This window comes from Lissotriton vulgaris, unplaced genomic scaffold (genome assembly GCF_964263255.1).
Source record: "Lissotriton vulgaris unplaced genomic scaffold, aLisVul1.2 SCAFFOLD_2026, whole genome shotgun sequence".
NCBI lineage: Eukaryota > Metazoa > Chordata > Amphibia > Caudata > Salamandridae > Lissotriton > Lissotriton vulgaris.
This window is the reverse complement of record NW_028251261.1, coordinates 324,698-345,516: the sequence shown is the minus strand read 5'-3', so window position 1 is coordinate 345,516 and position 20,819 is coordinate 324,698. Positions and strand designations below refer to the sequence as shown.

The 20,819-nt window shown below is 40.0% G+C and overlaps 1 pseudogene; it reads left to right on the top strand.

Annotated features, from left to right (window-relative positions):
• Positions 1-1,549: 1,549 nt before the first annotated feature.
• On the top strand, positions 1,550-20,012 carry LOC147662960 (uncharacterized; annotated as a pseudogene).
• Positions 20,013-20,819: the final 807 nt, after the last annotated feature.

Genomic DNA, 20,819 nt, shown 5'->3' with positions numbered 1-20,819 from the left:
ACGCAGCAAAAAAAAAAAAAAAAGCTCCCGCACAGAGCAGTTTTTAGACATGTTATCCAATGGAAGGTGGATAACATGGCTAAGAGCATTTGCTGGATAATGCATGAATATCGCTGACTTTTCAGCGATATTCATGCATTGTGGCCGATGTGCGGCGATAATTTTTGTCTCTAAACAATTAAAACGAAGCACAAAATGGCGAATTCCCGTTTCGCTACCAGTTTGCGGCCCAGTTCGCGGCCCGTGAAGCGCTTCTACCGTGAAAAATCATTTTTTTTTTTATTTTCCCCACGGGACCCTTTAATAACCCCAACAACATTCCTAGGGGGTCAAGAGGGGTATACCTTGCCCCCTTTCAATAAATTACCCCTTCGTTTTTCACCTCTTCTTCTCTCTCGATCCTACCGAGAGATAAGATGGCGGCCGCTCCGGACTGTTTAGAATGTTGACAGACACCGGAGAGCCAATCAGCTTTCTGCGCGCAAAGTTCCGTTTCGCGAAAAGTAAGCGGACCGGAGCACAGCCCGGAGCGCTGTTACAGATATATATCTTGTTTTGAACGTTAATTTCTCAAAAACTACTGGAGCACATATATTGAGACCTAGCAAAGGCACATCGGGCTAACAGTCCCTACAATTTTGCCAAGTTTCGTGCAAATCCATTCAGCCGTTCGAGCTAAAAGTGAGTCCAACCGCCCTATGGAAAACTCAATGTTAAAAACGCGTTTTGGGACCCCCCTTTTTTCTCAGCCCCCCCTTGACGAAACCCCCCCAAATTTTCAGGGGCTGCTCAGAAACAAAATGTGCCATTTTCCTGAAAATTTCAGCCGATTCCGTCCACAAACGCCAAAGTTATTAGACATAGAATTTTCAAAAATCCCATAGGGAATTAATCCTAACTATATATACCTACTGGCGATAGCCAGTAGGTAATATATATATATATATATATATATATATATATATATATATATATATATATATATATATATATATATATATTCAAAGCAAAGGTGGTCAAAAAGCGGCGCGCTCTTGCAGCGAGTGCAGCTGGGGGTTAAAGACCACAAACCCCAGTTAAATGTTTAACAAAGGGAGACGAAGCTACACTTCTGGGATCTTAGTCACAGTGTTCTTTATTTGGCAGACAGCATTTCGCACCACAACGCGTTTCAACATCCGTCTTTTTCAAGTGGTGCCAAAATCATGTTGCTCTAGTCGACACGCCCTAAATACAATTGATGGCATTCTGGGAGTTGTAGTGTCCTTATGTGTAGTACATAAAATCCACAATTCACTTGCACAGTGCTTTTTTATATTTCATTTTCCCATATGCCTCATTATACTCATGGCAGTTTCAAAACAGTTCTCTTTCATTTCATTGCCAGTTCCCAGGCCCTTACTCCCATTATTTTCACGGGCCGCCTCGGTGTGAGAATTCAAGGACAGCTCTCACCTTGATCTTCATAATGAGACTGTCCTTCAAGTATGAATTTGCGCAGGTATCCTCATCCACCGGGCGCTGCAATTAAAGTGGCAGCGCCCGGTGGATGAGGATACCTGCAACAAACACATGGCGAGGAGATAATTATTTCCTGCGTGTGTACTACACACAAGAAGAAGCTGGGTACGAGTTCCTGACTTCATCAACGCCTAGCGCAAATTCATACTTGAAGGACAGTCTCATTATGAAGATTAAGGTGAGAGCTGTCCTTGAATTCTCACACCGAAGCGGTCCGTGAAAATAATGTGAGTAAGGGCCTGGGAACTGGCAATGAAATGAAAGAGAACTGTTTTGAGACTGCCATGAGTATAATGAGGCATATGGGAAAATGAAATATAAAAAGGCACTGTGCAAGTGAATTGTGGATTTTATGTACTACACATAAGGACACTACAACTCCCAGAATGCCATCAATTGTATGTAGGGCGTGTCGGCTAGAGCAACATGATTTTGGCACCACTTGAAAAAGACGGATGTTGAAACGCGTTGTGGTGCGAAATGCTGTCTGCCAAATAAACACTGTGACTAAGATCCCAGAAGTGCAGCTTCGTCTCCCTTTGTTAAACATATATATATATATATATATATATATATATATAGATATATATATATATATATATATATATATATATATATATATATATATATATGACACAACTTCAGAGGTATATGTCTGAGCTCGCTGGAATGACTTTCATTTTTGCAGACTATTTACGATTCAAAATTTGTTTTCCACAAAAAAACATTTTATTTCCCTGAACTGTTCAGAAATTAAATCAAACAGTGCAGACACTGATAGGATCTGGAAATTAAAATTGTGCAGCACACCAAAAGTGCATTGTCTGTCCCACAGGCTGTACTGATTGCTTTCTTGGTGAGAAGCTGCATCGTCTACATCTATTTCAGCACAGTGGTCCCATATACTAACATTATAATACTTTACTAGGTCCAACAAACACATTTTATAGAGTAACTGTCGATTAGCTTTGAGACAATTGTGTTTAATGTACGTATAGGGTCACAAAGCCTATTTATTCACTTGTTTGGAATCTTACTGTAATGCTGTGATGACTGTCTGGAAGTGGTTAATTGTCAAGCATAAAACATCCTCAGACAATTAGTAAGCAGTGAACAGAAATGGGATACTTGCAATAGGAAAACAGCAACACCAGTCATCACCATGATCCCCCATGATTCATGTTCAAAATTAAACCATAAACAATCTATACAATCATTATAGAAATTCACTGATTAATGCTTTATTTGAAGTAGTGCACTGTTTTCTTTTTTTCAAGTAACCGAAAAGGTCACATGTTGGGTTGATAAATGACAACTGTGCAACTGTGGGTCATTATGCCCCTTCCCTTCATCAACAATGGTAATAAGTAGCAAATTACACTCTGATCATATCTCTCTCATTGACTTGCTCTCACGGTCTGTCTATCTGTCTATCTATATATATATATATATAATGATATATGCTTTTATTGAACTCAATGTAAATGTAAAAAACCTTTATAACTCACTCACAGAATAATGAAATATGGAAATTATTTCGCAGATGCCTGTGATATACAAATTCCTTCAGCTTAATGACAGTCTACAAACCACCCTGGAGAGCATTAACATTACCAAGGCGACTATGTGGCATAGGGGAATACATTATAGGGCATCTAAATTAGGCAGCAAAAAATGCTAATTATGGGGCACTTTGAAGAAAACAGTTTTTTCAAGTGAACTACTCTAAATTAAACATATAATGTATAAGATATAAATTCAGCATTAATATCTTGTGGAATAATGACCGAAATTGCCTTGGCCTTGTAGATTATGATGTCACCAGAACAAGCATTCACACATTTATTACTATAGCGAAAAGGGTCAAATTCAATTTATTATCAAGATACAGAAAAATAGACACAGAAAAGAACATGTTGCTGCCTCATACATTGCATGAAAGTATTACTTTACACTGGGAAATACCTTCTTAATAGCCATTACATATTGTCAGTGTGATTTTACATTGTAGCAAAAATGAAACAGTTTTCATCCTGTGATTGGTTTAATACCTTTCAATAAGTCAAGTGCAGATGTAAAAATACCAAGCCATGAACCATACAGGCAGACAATTAGAGTATAATATTCTGTATCCTACAATTTTTTCAAGAGAGTGATGGGGAATCCTGTCTCAAATGAGTTTGGTAATCTCTCTTGAGTTGTGGCCGCCACCCTCAGTAATAGTAATACATTATTACACTCTTCAAATCTATCTATCTATCCATCTATCTATCTATCTATCTATCTATCTATCTATCTATCTATCTATCTATCTATCTATCTATCTATCTATCTATCTATCTATCTATCTATCTAGTTATGTTTTGAAATAAGAGAAAAAGTAATGTTAAAAAAATGTAAAACACAAATTCATTTAACACGTCATGAGTGATGTAACATAGAGGGGGATGTTCTCAAGAACAGACGATAATTATCGCCAACCCAGGTTATCACAATTTTACATAACGCTGTCTATTGCGGGAAACTGTGTATTCTCAGCACGCTGACAACAGGCAATAGTTTCCCGATAGCGCGTCAAATGTCCATGTTAAAATTACTGGGATGCCGATAAAAAGGAAAACCCGAACGTGAAAAAAGTTGCGATGGGCCCATTAACGATAAAAATATCGGCGATAAGCAGTGCCAGGCTTGCTATTCCCACGTCAGGCGGGAAAAATCACCATAAAAGCTGAAAAAGAAGCCCAAACTATTGAAAAGCACCATGGAGGAAGCTGGAGCAACGACAGAGGCCAACAAACCCCCTGTAGGACCAGCCAGGGACCTCGGGGAAGGAGAAGGACAAGGAGAAGAAGAAGATGAACCCACTATTCAGTCCACAGGAAAACAAATTCCTGATTACGGCGGTGATAGAACACCACCAACTGTTCATCACCTCCACTGTGTCATTGGCAACTAAAAATGCAATATGGCAGTCCATCTTGGCCAAGGTTTTTTTTGCCTCATTTTGACGGCTTTTTTCCCCTAATTGGAGGAACCATATAATGGGTTTTTGGACATTGTAAAAACGTGGAAAAAGACAGTGACAGGATCCCAGAGCATTTGGACCCTTTAAGAAGGGTAAGGCATTTATTTGACTGTGTTTTCACTGAATTACGTCCATCCAAGCACGCATGGATATGAATGTATAATATCACATTTCTTTCTTTCTTTGTTTCTTGTCTTTTGTAGAACCTTGAGGGTCCACAGTCCATGAGTGAGGTCCTGTGTCATCTCCAAGCATTCCTTTGTGTTTCCCCACCCTCTTCTGTGGCATTCGCCAGGTGCCACTGTGTGTTATCAGATAGTGGCGAAGGCGGGTTTTGTAGTAGAGGAGTGGGATTATCATCGCTCCTGCAGTATTTGGTGGCTCGAGAGGAAGGTACAGGACATCAGGAAACTAGTCGCTCTCTGGGGCATTCGTACATCTTCTATCTCACATAATAATGGCTGCATTTGCCGACTGTGTACAATACGCCGGCAGCAGGTATTTTTGTCATAGTGGCTCAGCCCCCTCTTGTTCAACGCTCATCAACAATCAAGCCTTGGCCGCCATATTAGAGTCAGGCCCCCTACATGCGATTGATTTCAACGGCTTCCTTAGTCCTGCAATCTCTCAGACTAGATGAAGGTATTAAATATCTTACTTTGTTTTTCATATGTGCTGCATCCTCTTAGTCAGTATTTATGGCGTTCTTGTAGCCATCCGGAGCAGGGTTAATTCATTTTTGCCCCCCCGCTGGAATTTGTATGGCAGACAGACCATGTGGCACTGTGTCTTGGTTCTGTATTAAGGATATTGAAGTGAGGACCTTGACTACTCTCCTCTCGCTGCTTATATTCTGCGCTCCATTATTTTGCAAGTCTGATGGTATTTCTACTATGCAAGCTTTGAAGGAATAAATGAAGCATCCCTTTGAGACAGAGCAGTAAGCTCACACTGCCATCTTCCCTGCGCTGTAAGCCATGCCCCCAATATGTCTCCCTTAAACACCAATCCAGTAATGGTGGAAAGGAAAATAATTTGAGGCTGTTTCTAATGGCTCTGGGTTTTAATTTTGAGTTGTGTTTCCTGGGTGATCAATCAACTTGCTTCTTTCATTTTATTTTATTACCACAGACTCCTGTGGGATCTATAGAGTGAATTAAAGGGTACTGCAGGGGTCCTGCGTAGGTTTCACTTCCTGTTCCAGTACCGCAGGCCCAGACATTTTTTTAAAAGCTGTATTTACCACTAAGGGTTCATTTTATTTAAACTTTGAACCTAGAGATTTTTTGAAAATGTATGCATTTTTTTAATGTTTTACAGTACAATGGAGCGTGCAATGTACAGTAAAGCTTTTGCAGTACAATGGAGCCTGAAATGTACAGTAAAACTTTTTTCTGGTTGTTTGCTAACACAGTAGTTTTGATCTGGAAGCAGTTTCATCTCATCACTTTCTTTACAGATCTGGATTTGCGAGACATCACATCTATCACACTCAGCTGTATTGTTTCCACACTTTGTTATTTTGGTAAGATTAGCCATACTCAGACTTTATTATGGCATCAGCAGGAGACCAGGTAAAATATCATGAGGCTCAGAAAGTAGAAGAGGAGAGGACCACCCTTCAGTCTACGGTTTTGGTGTTCTTCTCTATACCCGCAAGACAAAAAAAGGTGTCCGTGAGAAGTTTGACTTGCAACATATGCAAGAGAGAATTTAACTGTGGTAAAAACAAAAAAATATTAACTTGGCATCTCTGGAATATTCAAACATCTTAGAATAATATAACATGGCATTCACACAAAAAAATAGAGGTGCGATTAAGAGGACAAACCTTCTACATCTTCTGTTGCTTTCCAGAGTCTCCAAGCTGGGGATAGTTTACCCGGGGACCTATAATGCTCCTATGCAAAGATTGGAATGTAGTGCATGGGTTGTGAAAACTGCTTTCTGTGGGTAAACAGAGTGCCAAATTTCCATTAAAAGCAGGTGGCAGATCATCTACCATTTGTAAAAACGAATGCCCTGTTTTTTCTGGGTTTTCTTGTTCATCACCCACAGAAAAACAAATTTACAGAATTTAAAAAAAATGTTCAAAACAAATACATAAAAACAAATGTTCTTCCTAGAACCACCTTTCCTGTATCATGATTTTATAGCCTTACAGACTGCCAAAGCAGACTATACTCACCATTAAAGACCCACTTTAGTGGTATAGTTCCAACTCAAACCCCTACATGTGGCCAACCTCCCCCAACCCATTGTTACGAACATCCTCTGGCCATTGACCATGCAGAGCAGGGGATTGACTGCAGGGCCTGGCTACCTTTTGAAATACCATTAAATACAAAACTATAATAATCAACATCACATAAGGAGCAGAGTACATACTTATTTGATTCCTAAGTGAATGCTCCGAATGCTTAATTCCTCATCTTGACTCCGACCATGGGGGGCCACAGTCTCTAATTCTACAATATATCTGGATTCCAAACGTCTTGGCGCATTAAATCTCTACCACTTCATCTAACTCTTGGTAAGATTCTATCAGTCATAAATAATCTAAGCAAGTTAGCATTACTTTTATTTAAACTATGAAAAAGTCTGGTCAGAGGGCAAAGGAAACTGTTATTCATTTTGGCCCTTACATGTTGTAGAGCTTATTCTTTAGCAGGATGATTTATACAGCCCACATATTAGAGTTTGCAAGGAAATGTTAAAATATAAATGGCTTAACACCTTCAGCGCAGCGCGAATTTTCGCACTGTGCTGAAGGTTCTATGAAACGGGCGTGGCCGTGACGGAACGGTTCCATCATAACCACAGCTCAACCGGCGCTTGTGACGGAATCGTTCCGTCACAAGCATCGAAGGGGTTATTCAGAATGGCATTTAATTTATTGTTGAATAGACAAAAGTTTAGCATTATCAATATTATCTCACATTGTGACTCTTTTTAAAGGCCTTATAATTAGGGGCACAAAACACTGAAATTGAAAGCCCTACATTAGTTAAGCCACCATACTGTTCTGTGGAGGTTTTTTCTTTTCTGACTAATCTGTCTCTCAAAGAGAGATTCTTTTTATATACTATGTGGAGATGTTGCGATTGGGATCAACTATTTTTGCATTCACGCGATCTGATAGTAAAATATTCTAATGTTTTACATGAGTTTTTATTTGAATATATTGTGTGCTGTAAGTGCTGATAAATCTGATGTTGTACTGTGTGCTTAAGTAGGGATGAACCTAATAACTTACTTCATAGTTTCCATCATGAGGGAGGGCGGAGTAAGCTATTTTCTATCTGTAGGTCTACTTTAGATTTAGTGTATTCAAAAACACACTTAGAGTATCCTCAATCTTTTAAAAGGCCAATGAGCAGATCCTGCACTTCAAAAAATATCATGATCAATGCTATTGCTTTTTATCTGGAGGAATTCCCTACAGGGGAATCCTTATTTTAAATTGACAGGATGACTGCTTTAGCATAGAGTAAGATGTTGCTAGATAATTTGTTTCAAAAGAGATGTATAGTAATAAGATCTTCTATTATTTTTACCGTAATATCTACAGAAAAAATCAATGCTTTGGACACTGACTGTCCTGGTAAAATGTCGATTATAGTTGTTATGATTCAGTGTCTCAATAAGCTAATTAGTGACTGATGTGTCTTCTTCTCCTATAATAAGCAGGTCATCTCCATATCTGATCCAGGAAACAATGTGTTTGTTGAAATTGGGATTGTTCACTGTCTAAACTACTTGCTCCTCACAAACAGCTGACCACCAAATTCTCATAGATGTGGGCAAAGCAGGTGTGGAATTGCAGGTCCTTGTGTTTGTAGAAAAATCTTGTCATCAAGCAAAACAAAGTTATTAGTCAGACAGAAGGAAGTTTTCATGGAAAGAAGCATTTCAACATGACCATAAAATACAATTGGTCAAGCTCCCCAAAAATGCCGGCAAGCTTGCATACCCAGTGTGCTGTTAAAGCTGATATATAAAGAGCTAACATCGAGGGTAATCAATAAATAGTTGAAACAGCACTCAATTACATCAATTTGAGTAAGAACGTCTTTGCTCTTTTTAATAAATAATGGAACAGTGCGGACAAAGGGGTGGAGAAAAAAATCAATATACTTAGAGAAAACTACCACAGGAAGAGATTATATAGCTCCATCTCCATAGGGGTTTATTCTAGGCCTGGGCAGGATTTCAATTATGTAGGAGTAATCAGAGTAATTTTAGTAATTTTGTGTTGTTCTTTGATGCAGAATTACCAATAACGTGATTACATACGCTTGCATAGTTAGGAGTAATTTGGGTGAAAAATCCTACAGTGAGAGCGTATTTAGTGAGCGGAAGTAGCTGCTGGCACTGCTGCTTGTCTTCTTTTAAAGATGAAGATCTTCTCAGGGATACATTCCACTGGTTTACAGTGAACTAGCGCATTTGCATTTGCTGTTTTAAATAATGCATGATATAATTATCATATGTAGAATTTATCACTAAAGTTAATAATCTCATGCAATATTTTCGCAGTTAAACTTGTCCACATACTGGTATTTCTGCATAGGTAAACAATATTTCATGCGATATTTTGGATGCATCAGATGGACCACAAGTTTTGTATTATAAAATGCAGTATTAGCCATACCACATAACTCCATTGGAGTCATAGTGTTTTATCTGATGGACTTACAGGTCCTACAAGGATCTGGGCTTTAGTGTATACTCTTTCCCAGTGAAACCAGGCAAAACTTGGAAGATGCTTCATAGTGAATAGCAATCATCTAAAGTCGTCTTAAATTCAGAATAGCAATATAGACAATCACCCTGTGTAAATCGCATAAATCTGACCTCAAAAAGTCATTGTTTGTATATGCGGCCTATATTGTAATGTAATTTTATTTTTATAGTGCGTATTTCCCCTGATGTGGCATTGAATTACTTTATGGAGGTTAGCACGCTGCTCTGCAACCCAAAGATAGTAGTTGATCCAGTGGTTATTAATTATTGTTGTAAATGCATTGGTTATTTGGTGAGTCTAGTGCTCTATGAAAACTGAAGTCATTTCTTGTGAAGTTGTCTCTCACACTTCCTTCACTTTATAATTTATGTTTAAGGAGCTGCTACGCTGACCTGCCAAGTCTGGTGAACATTTTCCAGGCCTAACATGCAAAACAAAACTCCAATAAATAACACTGCAATCATCAATGTTTCTTCATTCACTTACTGGAAGATAGGCTAAATAACTTCTAAATCAGGTGGAGAACGCTGTGGGGCCTTGACTAGCGGAAGGAAAGCACTATACAATGGCCACAAAACAACACCATAAGAGTAAGGGTCATGAACATTATTCATTTTGATGCTACAAATAGCTTTTCTGAATGTATTTGTTAATCCAGCATTACATGTGTTATCAGGTTACGTTGGACGCAGCAGCCCATATTTGGCAACCAGGCGCTGCATCACTCATGTGGCGCAGTTTCCTTCATTGCGCCGGGCGCACATTTAAAAAGGGGTGCCTGGTGCAATGAAGTAAAGAGCATCACATTATGGGGAATGTGCTGCTCCCAGGGCAGCCTCAAACTCGTGCTGCCCTGGAGGCAGCGCATGCACATGAAATACAGAGCGCCTGCTTTACAGCTGCTCAGTGTTTCACTGTGCAGACGGCAACCTGCCTGCAAGGGGCTGTCGGGGATCCTTGGGACCACACTTTACCCCCTGAAGAGGGCTGCTCTCGGGAGTCGCACTAACAATGTGCCATCATTTAGGTGGCGCACTGGCAGTGTGCCTCCAGAAGGCTTCTTTGCTTTATGTGCGCCAACGCTATTGGTGTTACAGAAAGGGTAGCACAAGCATCTGCGGCCCCTTCTGTAATACCAAAGTGCCCCAGGAGAAGTGACTCTGCCCCTTTAATTTGTTCTGGCTGCTATCGACCATGTACCCTAGTTTCGACTGAAGGTAGGTTTATTATAGGCAAAACTGGCTTTTCACTCTTTTTAGGACATGCACATATGACTAAAGAAACATCCATTCATTTCAAGAGACCTTCCCCACATGAAAGTCAACATTATGTGAATGCAAACACCTTCCGGTAATCTGGGTTTATGTGTGCGTCTCTTCTATGCCACATGTTAAAGATATTTAGCTTTCGTTTACCAGCATGCATCCCTGAAAATGACGTAATCCAAAGACAGTGTTTGGAAATGACATTTCAAGAGAACAAAAGAGTTACAGAAAATATACAAGAAAATATAAATTGTGTCTTCGTGAGGTAAAGTATATTTTCTAAGAATGTTAGTATGATTCTTTGTTGCACCTGTTTTGCATTTCATGAGGGAAAAAGAGAACATATTAGAAAACGTCCCTTTTTCATTAATAAGATCCTGACTTTCTTGCAATCTGTTGCTAAAATAATTACATGTTATCAGATACATTTCCCATACAAATCTTCAAATAGGCGTAGTGATTTTTAAAATACTCAATATAATTTACTGTGGGTTGAAAATGTATTGACACTGCCATTTTGAGATGGAAGACACATACTAATGAAAGGATCTGGAGGAAGAGATAGAACAATCATATCACTCCAACTCACATGATTATTTCATAGTCAAAAATATGCTGAATAGGTGCTTGAAATTCGGACCCAGAGACAGAGCAATCTACTTAATTTAGTCATTGACAGAAAGTCATACATAATGGATCTATGTAGATCTTAAAGGAAAGGTCTGTTAAAGATATTCCTGTTATACTGCAACTTCTTAACCTGGGCCTATTTCCTGTAGTATGAATGAAGTCTTCAAGTGGATCTTTAATTTTCTTGCGATGTAAGTCAATACATAAGAAATACTTCTGGATGGCTGATTGGAGGGTGCGAAGATGAGGAAAGACACCTACATTCTGACAACACACTTGTTTGCCTCCCACACAAAACAGGACCAATCTTCCATTCAGGAAGTGATTCAGGGCTGGGGTTTACAACTCATACTGCAATACATTTCAGAGGATAAAGAATGTAAATTCCCTAACAATTTAGGTAAAAAAGGTGTTTCAGGAGTTTAACATACGATTTAAGGTTTCAATCAAAATCTAGTGCTGCAACTTTTAATATAGAAATTATGCAACTTAAGTCATCGTCAATTCATGCATGAAACCCATTACCACACAAATTAGATGAAGACTGCGGGGAAATCACCCACATTGATTGAAAGTCTGTATGTGATATTACTACATACAAATCTATGTCAGGGAGCTTTTCTAATTCAATATTTTTTCAAGTGGTAAAACTACATGTGTTAAATGTTGCCTGTGATAAAATCAAACTATGTGAACCAGGATTGACTACAACTGTGTAAATGCCATGAAAAATGACATTTGGGTAAGCAGAAAACCATTACAAAATACATAGGAGCTCACAACGAAGAGAGCGGAACTATACAGTCACAAAATATTGTCCAAATCTTTCATTGTACAATACTGTCACTATGATAATCTTTTTTTTTGTGGGCTACTTTTTCACATTTGGCTTTGCTGGCTTGATGCCTCTGCGCAGTCTGCTACTGCTAAACAGTGGTCTAGGAAGTCTGCTTTCCCATCAGACATGTGCTGGGAATTCATATTACCTAACTGGCTTATTTTAACTTTCTAGTAAGGGAATGGTGCAAAAATGCAACTATGGCGTGGATGTTTAATGTCATGTGTGCTCCAGTGTGTAATGATGCTTCCGAAATATCTTCAAAAACGATTCCAGAGAGCAATATTGTACTCTGTCTGGCCTCCTGTTACGAATACCGCAGGGCTCCATTGCAAGAAAAATTGTCTTTGCTATGTAACCTTCTTTATGCAATAGCTAATACAATCCTAATGCAACCGTAAGTACTGGATGCTTAACATACAAAATGAGGCATACTAGGAATTGAAAAAGGGAGGAGAGCATGGCTTAACGACCAAACATGGCGGTCAAGGTTTGCCCCGGCTTCTGAGCCTCACACCAAAGTAATCCTTCAACATTCTGTTTCATAATGCCCAATCTCTGCCACTTGAACCATCTATAAATGCCACTGACCCCAAAGACGGGAGAAAACCACTGCTAGGGGTGCTTCGGCCCCCCCGGGACAAGTCATGTGCATCAGGCTGCACAGGGCAGACTTTAAAGACCTTTGCTGGTCTTGGAACCAGACCAATCAGACTGATGCACCTGGTGAGCTGAAAGGGAGCTACTCCGAGGGGAGCCTGCAGTCTGCGGCCCATCTGTCTAGTGTTGGATGAAGGGAAGTGGAATTTGGTGCATGACATGATGAGAGTTGGCAGCTTGGTGACAGCAAACTGATGGCACCTTGGGGGCTGTGAGAGAAGCCCTGAGAGGAGAGACAAGTGTGCAAGGTGGGCAGTGGCATGAAAACGGCATTTTCTATATGTATAAGTTCCTTCTTTTCTTCAGTCAAGATATCCTTCATTATCTGCAGGGGAGATTGGGAGATGAACCACTGTTACTGGAATATTTTGAATGCCTGGTTGGCACCATCCCTCATTCATGCAGTGACAGATGCATCATGTCTGCGAAGTAGGTGGGGATATGTTTTTCTTTTAAGTTTGCTGTTCGCACCCCAAGTATAGTAAGACCACATCTTGGGAATGGCTTCCTCGCCACATTCATGACACATGAGAACGTTTTGAAAGATGCCCTCAATGACCATTGCTAAGATTACCCAAGAAACAGTTGGAGGGCAGCTCAGGATTCTACCATCGGATGTGACTGGTCTTCTGGACAAAATAAAATGAGGGGCAGTGCTGAAGTTGGTGAAACGACTTCGGGGAGACCTACTGTTCATACAAGAAACACATTTATCTAGGAATAAAGTCCCCTTCTTAGCAAGACTATATTGCACTCAGGTCTATCGCTCTGGATTCATGTGGAGAGCCAGAGGAGTGGCTATTCTAATAAAGTGGCATGTGCCATACAGATTAACACATTACTTGTCTGATAAAGAGGGGAGATATGTGGTGATAATAGTCTTCTTAAACTGCGGCCCATTGACATAGGTTAACATCTACGTCCCACCTCCTTTTACAACCACTTTCCAGGAAACCCTTACCACATTACTGGGAGTCATGCTGGGCAGCTGGTTCTGGGCAGGGACTGGAACTGCGTAGTAGACAAGGCCTGGAACCACAGCAGAGGGCAGGGTACATGACTCACTTGCAAGTCTTTGATGGCACGCTTTGCGGGGGAACTGGGCATGGTGGACGTGTGGCAACACCAGTATCCAAAGGAACAGGGGTTCACGATTTATTCAGTGACACATAAAGCATTTTCTTGTCCGGACTTTTTCTTATTTCCCAAGACAGAATTGCAAGAGGTAGATGATACGCAAATGCTCGCCTGGGGTCTGTCAGACCATACTCCAGTGGAATTGTATTTGAGATCAGAGTGTGCCTGTTCTGGGCTGCGATGGTGGCTAAACACCTGGTCATTGCAGGAGGAGGGATGTAGTACATACATTGAGGAAGCAATTGTAGTAAGGTCCCTTCTGGACCTACCTTGATTAGTTCTGCATATGACACATTTTAGGCTGCCTTTTACTTCGTACAGTCACACATTATACATTTGCATTTGTGCCACATTATTATTTTAGAATATGATGCACATGTTTTTTTTCATGCAATTCTCCTTCTCGGGACTCAGTCTGAACATTTTGTTAAAGGTTAAACAACATGGTGCACTGTTCTCATGTGATTGGTCAGCAATATCTCCTAACATTTTAGACACAACACAAACGCACAGCTACAGTTTACCAACACAGCACTTCTTATCATATAAACCAAGTCTTACCTTTTTGAAAACGAAGACGATGATCCTTGCAGAGGAACAGGTCATGGACCGGGTGCCCCAGCCTTCCGTAAACTGAGTTTATACTTACAATACGGACCACCTAACCACAAAATACTAGGTATGTGGTCTGTTGCAAGTTCCAGAGATCACTGATATATATCCCTTTGCTCACATAGTGAGGGTAAACTTAAACAGATATATAATTTACCATGTTAGGGCTTTTCATTGTCTTATGTTTTCTAGTAATGTTGTTTACTTTGCTTAGGTGTATGTATTTTTTATAATTGTAGCACACTTGTTTCATAATAGAACACAATAGTTTCAATAAATATTGAACATTTTCCTTGTCTCTTTATTTTGTTTCTTATGGACATGTATGAGTGAGAAGAGAAAGGTGATGATCTGTTTTCACGGGTCTTTTGGGGACTAGAGTGTTGTTGTTTTTTTGTGTCCTCATTCTGCCAATTCTCTAGTTGGTAGCACCCTATTTCCAATTGCCAAATACCACAGCATGGGGTAGAGCCATTCCATCCAAGAAAAAAGCTGTTTCCTCGTCCAACCGTTCACCGGTGTGCCCGTAGCAAAGAAGGGACCAGGACCGACAGCGATTATTTGGCTTAATAATTGCGCTTCCTGGAACTTTGACTTCAATCGACCAACATTATCCACACTTTCTTCTGACTACTAGGATCACAGGCCATATCAAACTGACTTGTAAAAAATATTTTTTTAATACAATTAGAAGAAAGGAGGAGGACTCCAGATTTCCAAGACCTGCAAATCTCTTGTCTCCCCAATAGGATCGTAAAGAAAATAAATCTGAAGATGACAGTATTGGGTAGGGTGGGATCGTCCGGACGAAATCCAAAAAATATAAGCATAGGGCTTACCTTGACTTGCAGGCCCGTTACTTCAGTAAAGAACATACACAGCCCGGTACAATAATCAATGATCCTGGGGCACGTCATAAACATATGCATATCATCTGTCAGAGGGTATATGCATCTTGGGCATGCGATTTGCTGGAGACCAATATACTCTGTACATAGTGAAAATGTGATTACGCTTGAGAAAAGCGGGTTTCACCACTGCTCGGAGTATTGCAAATGAATCAAACCAGACATCCCTGATGTGTAGATCAACCAGTTCTTCTGCCCAAAGCTTTAAAATATCTGCGTCAATGTCATCATCGGCCTCTAGCAGTGTATGATACCACCAAGAGACTTCCTTTTTGATAGGGCCAGTTCTAATCTCCTGGCTTAGCCAGGAGTCCTCTTCCCCCTCCTTCCAAACATGTCTTGCCCACCAGGAGCTGACTTGATAGTATTTAAATCTAGTTAATTGACCCCTGGTGCATTGACTCAGAACTTCCCAGCAGACTAAAGATAAAGCTGATTTGCAGTCCCCCCCCACAGGACATTCCTGCAGATTTCAAGAGAAGACTGAGCAGATCGTTTAGACACTCAGGGGTTCCTGGTGAGTCCCAAATCAGCGCCTTGGAAGAATTGTAAGGAACTCCAGGTTTTTTCCAAATGAACATCCAAGTTCTTAAGGCCCTCTGCAAAATCTTAAACCTCACTTTTTTTTAAAACTTTGGGTCTCCATATTTAAAAAGAAACTGATCCTGTCCCTCCCTCAGTACACTCAACATTGCCCCAAAAAGTATTCCTAATGGTGACCTATCCATTTTATTTAACATCAATCAGAAGTTCTCGATGTGAAATGCATACCAATATGTCATAAGATCAGGGAGAGCCAGCCCCCCCTTCTCCAGCCTCCTCCTCAACTTTTTCCAGGATATCCTTGATCTCATATAGGGCCATATAAAGCTACCAATCTTCCCCTGCAATTTAGCTACCTCTCCTTTGTCAAAAGATAAGGGTATATAATTAAAGAGAAACGATCTTGGGAAGGACAATTATTTTGATGAGGCTAACCCTACTGTACCTGTTTAAGGGTAGGTTTGCACACCTTACCAACAACCTCCCAATTTCCTGACTTGCCTTCTTCCAATTTACTCTAGGCACATCCACTAAGTTCTGCGTGATTATAATAGCCAAGTAGCGCATTCGCAACTTGATCCCAGGGGTTTGCCTTCCCAAAGAGTACTGCCTTAGCCATTAGATTTAAAATAGCCACGTCAGGGTTAACCGTATAAAGTAAAAGGTTGTCTGCACACAATGACAACTTTTCCACTATCCCTGCAAACTTGAATGGAAAGATGGTAGCATCCTCTCTAATCAGGGAGGTGAATGGCTCAATGTAGAGATTAAATAAAAGTGTGGACATGGGACACCCCTGTCTAGTTATCCGTGTTATATTAAACCAATATCATAACTCCCCGTTAATCAATACCCTGGCTCTGGGCAAACAGTACAGGTTTTGGACAGCCCTTACTATATTCTCAGGAAACCCAAAGATCTTTAAAACCTCTCAGAGGTAGGGCCAGTGAAGTTGATCAAACGCATAGGTGGCGTCAACATCTACAACTGTTATGGATGGATTATAAACTTCCACAAGATCCACAAACCAAGCATCCCAAAAGTAAGCTTATTGAGCTGCCTCCCAGGGATAAATCCTCTTTGATTTTGATGAATAACCCATTTAATATTCTGGACAACCCTAGAGACCAATGTCCCTGAAAAAAACTTATAATTGGTATTCAAAATCGATATCGGCCTATAAGAATCCACTGCCAAAGGGTCTTTATTGGGTTTCAGGATCAATGTTACCATGGCCTCAGCCCAAGACAACAGGGATTTTCCCCCTTTCAGCAATATTGCGTTAAATAGGCATTTCAACACTGGTACTATACTATCAAGAACTTTAGACTAGATCTCAACAGACAGATCATTTATCCAGCCGGGTAGCGGGGGGTGGTGGAAGCATGAGGGAAAAATAGAAAAAATTGACCTCTATCTGTCATATGTCAGTGTGGTCCTAATTACGAGGGGTCATTTGACTCTTTATAGAGGGGGAGCAGTCTATGAAGACAGGTTAAGGTGGTCTTTCTGGAGCTGGGGATTGTATTGGAGAAATGAGTAAAATAAACCCGGTTGACAGTATAAATTTGATTTTTATTGATGTTTCAACCCAGTCTGCTATAATCACCAAATACCAATATTTTGCTGCATGCGCAACTGTTGTAAACACACAAAAAACTGGCACTCCTTAGGAGACTGCACTGCACAGTTGACTGAACTCAAAGCATTGCTTCTTGCACTGGAACATACGGATTCTGAATTTCTCACACTTATAGTGTGCAATTCGAATTACCTTCCCAGTCCTTTGATGATAATTTACATTATTGTCACCAAAATGGATTCAAAAATTCTAAAGGTAACATCATCAATCAAACAATGCTTTGGGTGAAAGTGGTGACCCTTAAAGATAGGTTGGCACAGACTCCAGTTATTCATCTGTTGAGTCATTAGCATGTGGGAACACAGGTTGGAGGAAAATCTCTGGATGATGAAGTGGCCAAATGTGCATTTGCAATTGCTACTGTTGCTGTGATTACTTGTTCTAGAACAAAGATAGATAATGACATATTGTCTGCCATTAATGCTAACAAAGACAGCACCTCTTTACCTAAGGGCTTTCATTCTAAATATTCATACCACTTAAGTGAACAGAACATTCCTTTTGAGACTATGCCAGGGCTTGGTGATTGTTTGATTCCCAATCAAGATCACAGGTTTTCTTTAGTGATAGTTGTGCATGAAGGTGTTGCTTCTGCACACGCAGATGTGGCAGCCACAATTTCATTTCTGCAACATTGTTATTGATGACAAATCTCATATCAACAGGCGAAATAAAATGTCCTTTGTTGGGACATTTGTCAACAAATTAAATCTTCCACCATGGCTAGCCCACCACAGACACACCTGTTGATTTCCAACAAGCTTTTTGGGTGCATTTATCTTGACTATCGTGGTCCTCTTATTTCAGATACTATGTTTACATTTATCCTAGTTGCAGTTGATTCTTGCTCAGCATTCGGCTTAAGCTCACAATGTTAGTAAAGATATGCAAGTCTTTATCAGGAGAAAAATATGCTGTATGTCCAGTAGGAACAGGGAGTGGCTTTCGTCTCAAAAGCGTATCAGGATACTATAACTTCCCTGGGCATAAGGGTGTATTATTCTTCCCCATATCGGCCTAAGGGCAATTCTGTTGTGGAGAGGATGAACCATGACTTAAAGCAGTCCTTAACAGCTAGAGTATTAGGTATGGGTCATAGTTGGATCTACCACCTATATGGCCTACAACACGCACTAAGCAATCTCCCTAATAGAACTCTGGGTGGCCGCACCTCATATGAGATCCTCTTTGACACCAAGATGTACGTTTCTGTCCTTGATGGTTCAGACATTGTGGTGGCAACCATGCACTTTGATGTAAATGATTGATATGCTGTCTTAAAGGATCTACAAATCTTCTGTGACAACCAATCCAAAGAGCAGTTGAAGACATCTGCCTCTGCGAGAATTAAGGTGAAACCAGAACCTTCCAGCTTGATTTCAAAAGTTGGGGATCTTGTACGAAAACAGGTGGCTGTGAAGAAGGAGTTTGATCCGTCATACCACGCTCCTTGGCATTCAAGGTACAAGAACTGTGATTTGCCATTACTTCCTGGTTCTAAAGACAGTTCTTTTGTCTCCATTGATCACATCAAATTACATCATGTGGTTGATTCTAAGTAGTAGGCCACAAGGAGTCTTTGGTAGTTCTTCCTCTCACTACCAAAGAGGATATTCCTCTACAGCTTGTGAGCACCACTGTGGTAGTTTCTCCTCACCTGGGCAAGGGGGAGGAGGATGACTTTCAGTTAATTCCCAATACAGCTACAAATTCCAGCCACACAACTGAAGTTAATACTGTTCTTACTACTACGTCTTCTGCAGCTGATGTTTTTTATACAGATCCACCGCTTTTGGATTTTTCCAGTCTTGCCACTGTACCTGTGGAACCAGTTTTTGGACAAACAGCTTCAGGGTTATGTGTGGGTTGAGATGATTTTTCTTCTGACTCCTTTGATAGTTCTTCTGTTAGGCACACTCCTCCCACATGGATCTATGTTTTCTTTTCTTGGCTGAAATACATTTATCTGCTCTCTCCTTGGATATATGTTTGAATAACACTTTCCTTGGTTCTTCTATTCCTGTGGATTGGATTTGTGATTTTTTTCTTCTTGCTGATTAATGGGCATTATCTCCCAGAGCGCTCTGCCACTGAACTGGTTGATAACGTGTTGATGCCTCATGCACCTTCGCATAAGCTAAAAAGTGACTTGTCCCTTGTGAACCTTTCAGCTGTTCCAGTAACAGATGGCATTGTTTGGGTAAAGTACCTTATAATATACTCAATCCTACAGAAATTCTGCAGATACCTTATGTATTTAGTGTTTCAATTGTTGATGTAATTGTACCTGAGTTATGATCTGATGATTGGGATGTTGAAACTGTAAACTCCATGCTTTCGGAGCTGAAATATTACTCTGTTTTTGAAGCAGAGGATCTATATTTGAATTCTGCTAGTTTTGGTGAAATGTTCTGTTACCATCATTATGGACATCACTATATACATCAAGCTAGTGTTCAATATATACTTTTTAATTACACATAATGGGAACATTTTCCTACTCCCCCACAAGGGAGTTCACAAATATATAGGGATCACATTTTTTCTGGAAATTATACATCAGAAGCAACATCATATTATTTCAAAGTTGTCCCTACACCACCAAAGACATATTTGCTTAGTCAAATTAAGCTAATAAATACAGACTCATTTGCTACACAATTAGCTGTAATAGGCTATGAATATTGGAAGGATACCATTGACATGACATCAATTTGGGGTACCAAAACTTGGCAAGTTCATGGGGCGGAAACTTTGTTTTGAACTTGTTTAATTCCCACACAAATCATTTCTCTGAATGATACTGTTCAACAGACAACCTGTCTGGGACTATCAAAAATTAAACACATGAATGCACCAAACATTCCCTCTATGGCCCGATTTGATAATTGGCAAAATCTGAAAAATTACACTAAAGAATGACTCAACAGTGTATTGCATATTGTTACATTTAACTCCACACTTTCAGGTCCTTATGGGAGGTGATGGCGGCCAGTTGACACAAATGGTTGCTATACTCATTTATTTAATTCCACCCCGGGGTTTAAGACAAGCAGACCAGACCCCATCATTCTCTCAATATTCAGGTATTGTCACCACCTATTGGAACATTCCAATACTGTCTGCAGAAAAACAACATATTTTTCTCCTGTCGGAAGACATAGGCCTATCTGATTTCTTATTGAGTCTTAAGTCTCTGCATTCTGAAAGATTAATTTATGCCACATATAATGACATTTGGAAATTTTCATAAATGGAAACGGCCCAACCTTTAAAACAAATTGATCAAGA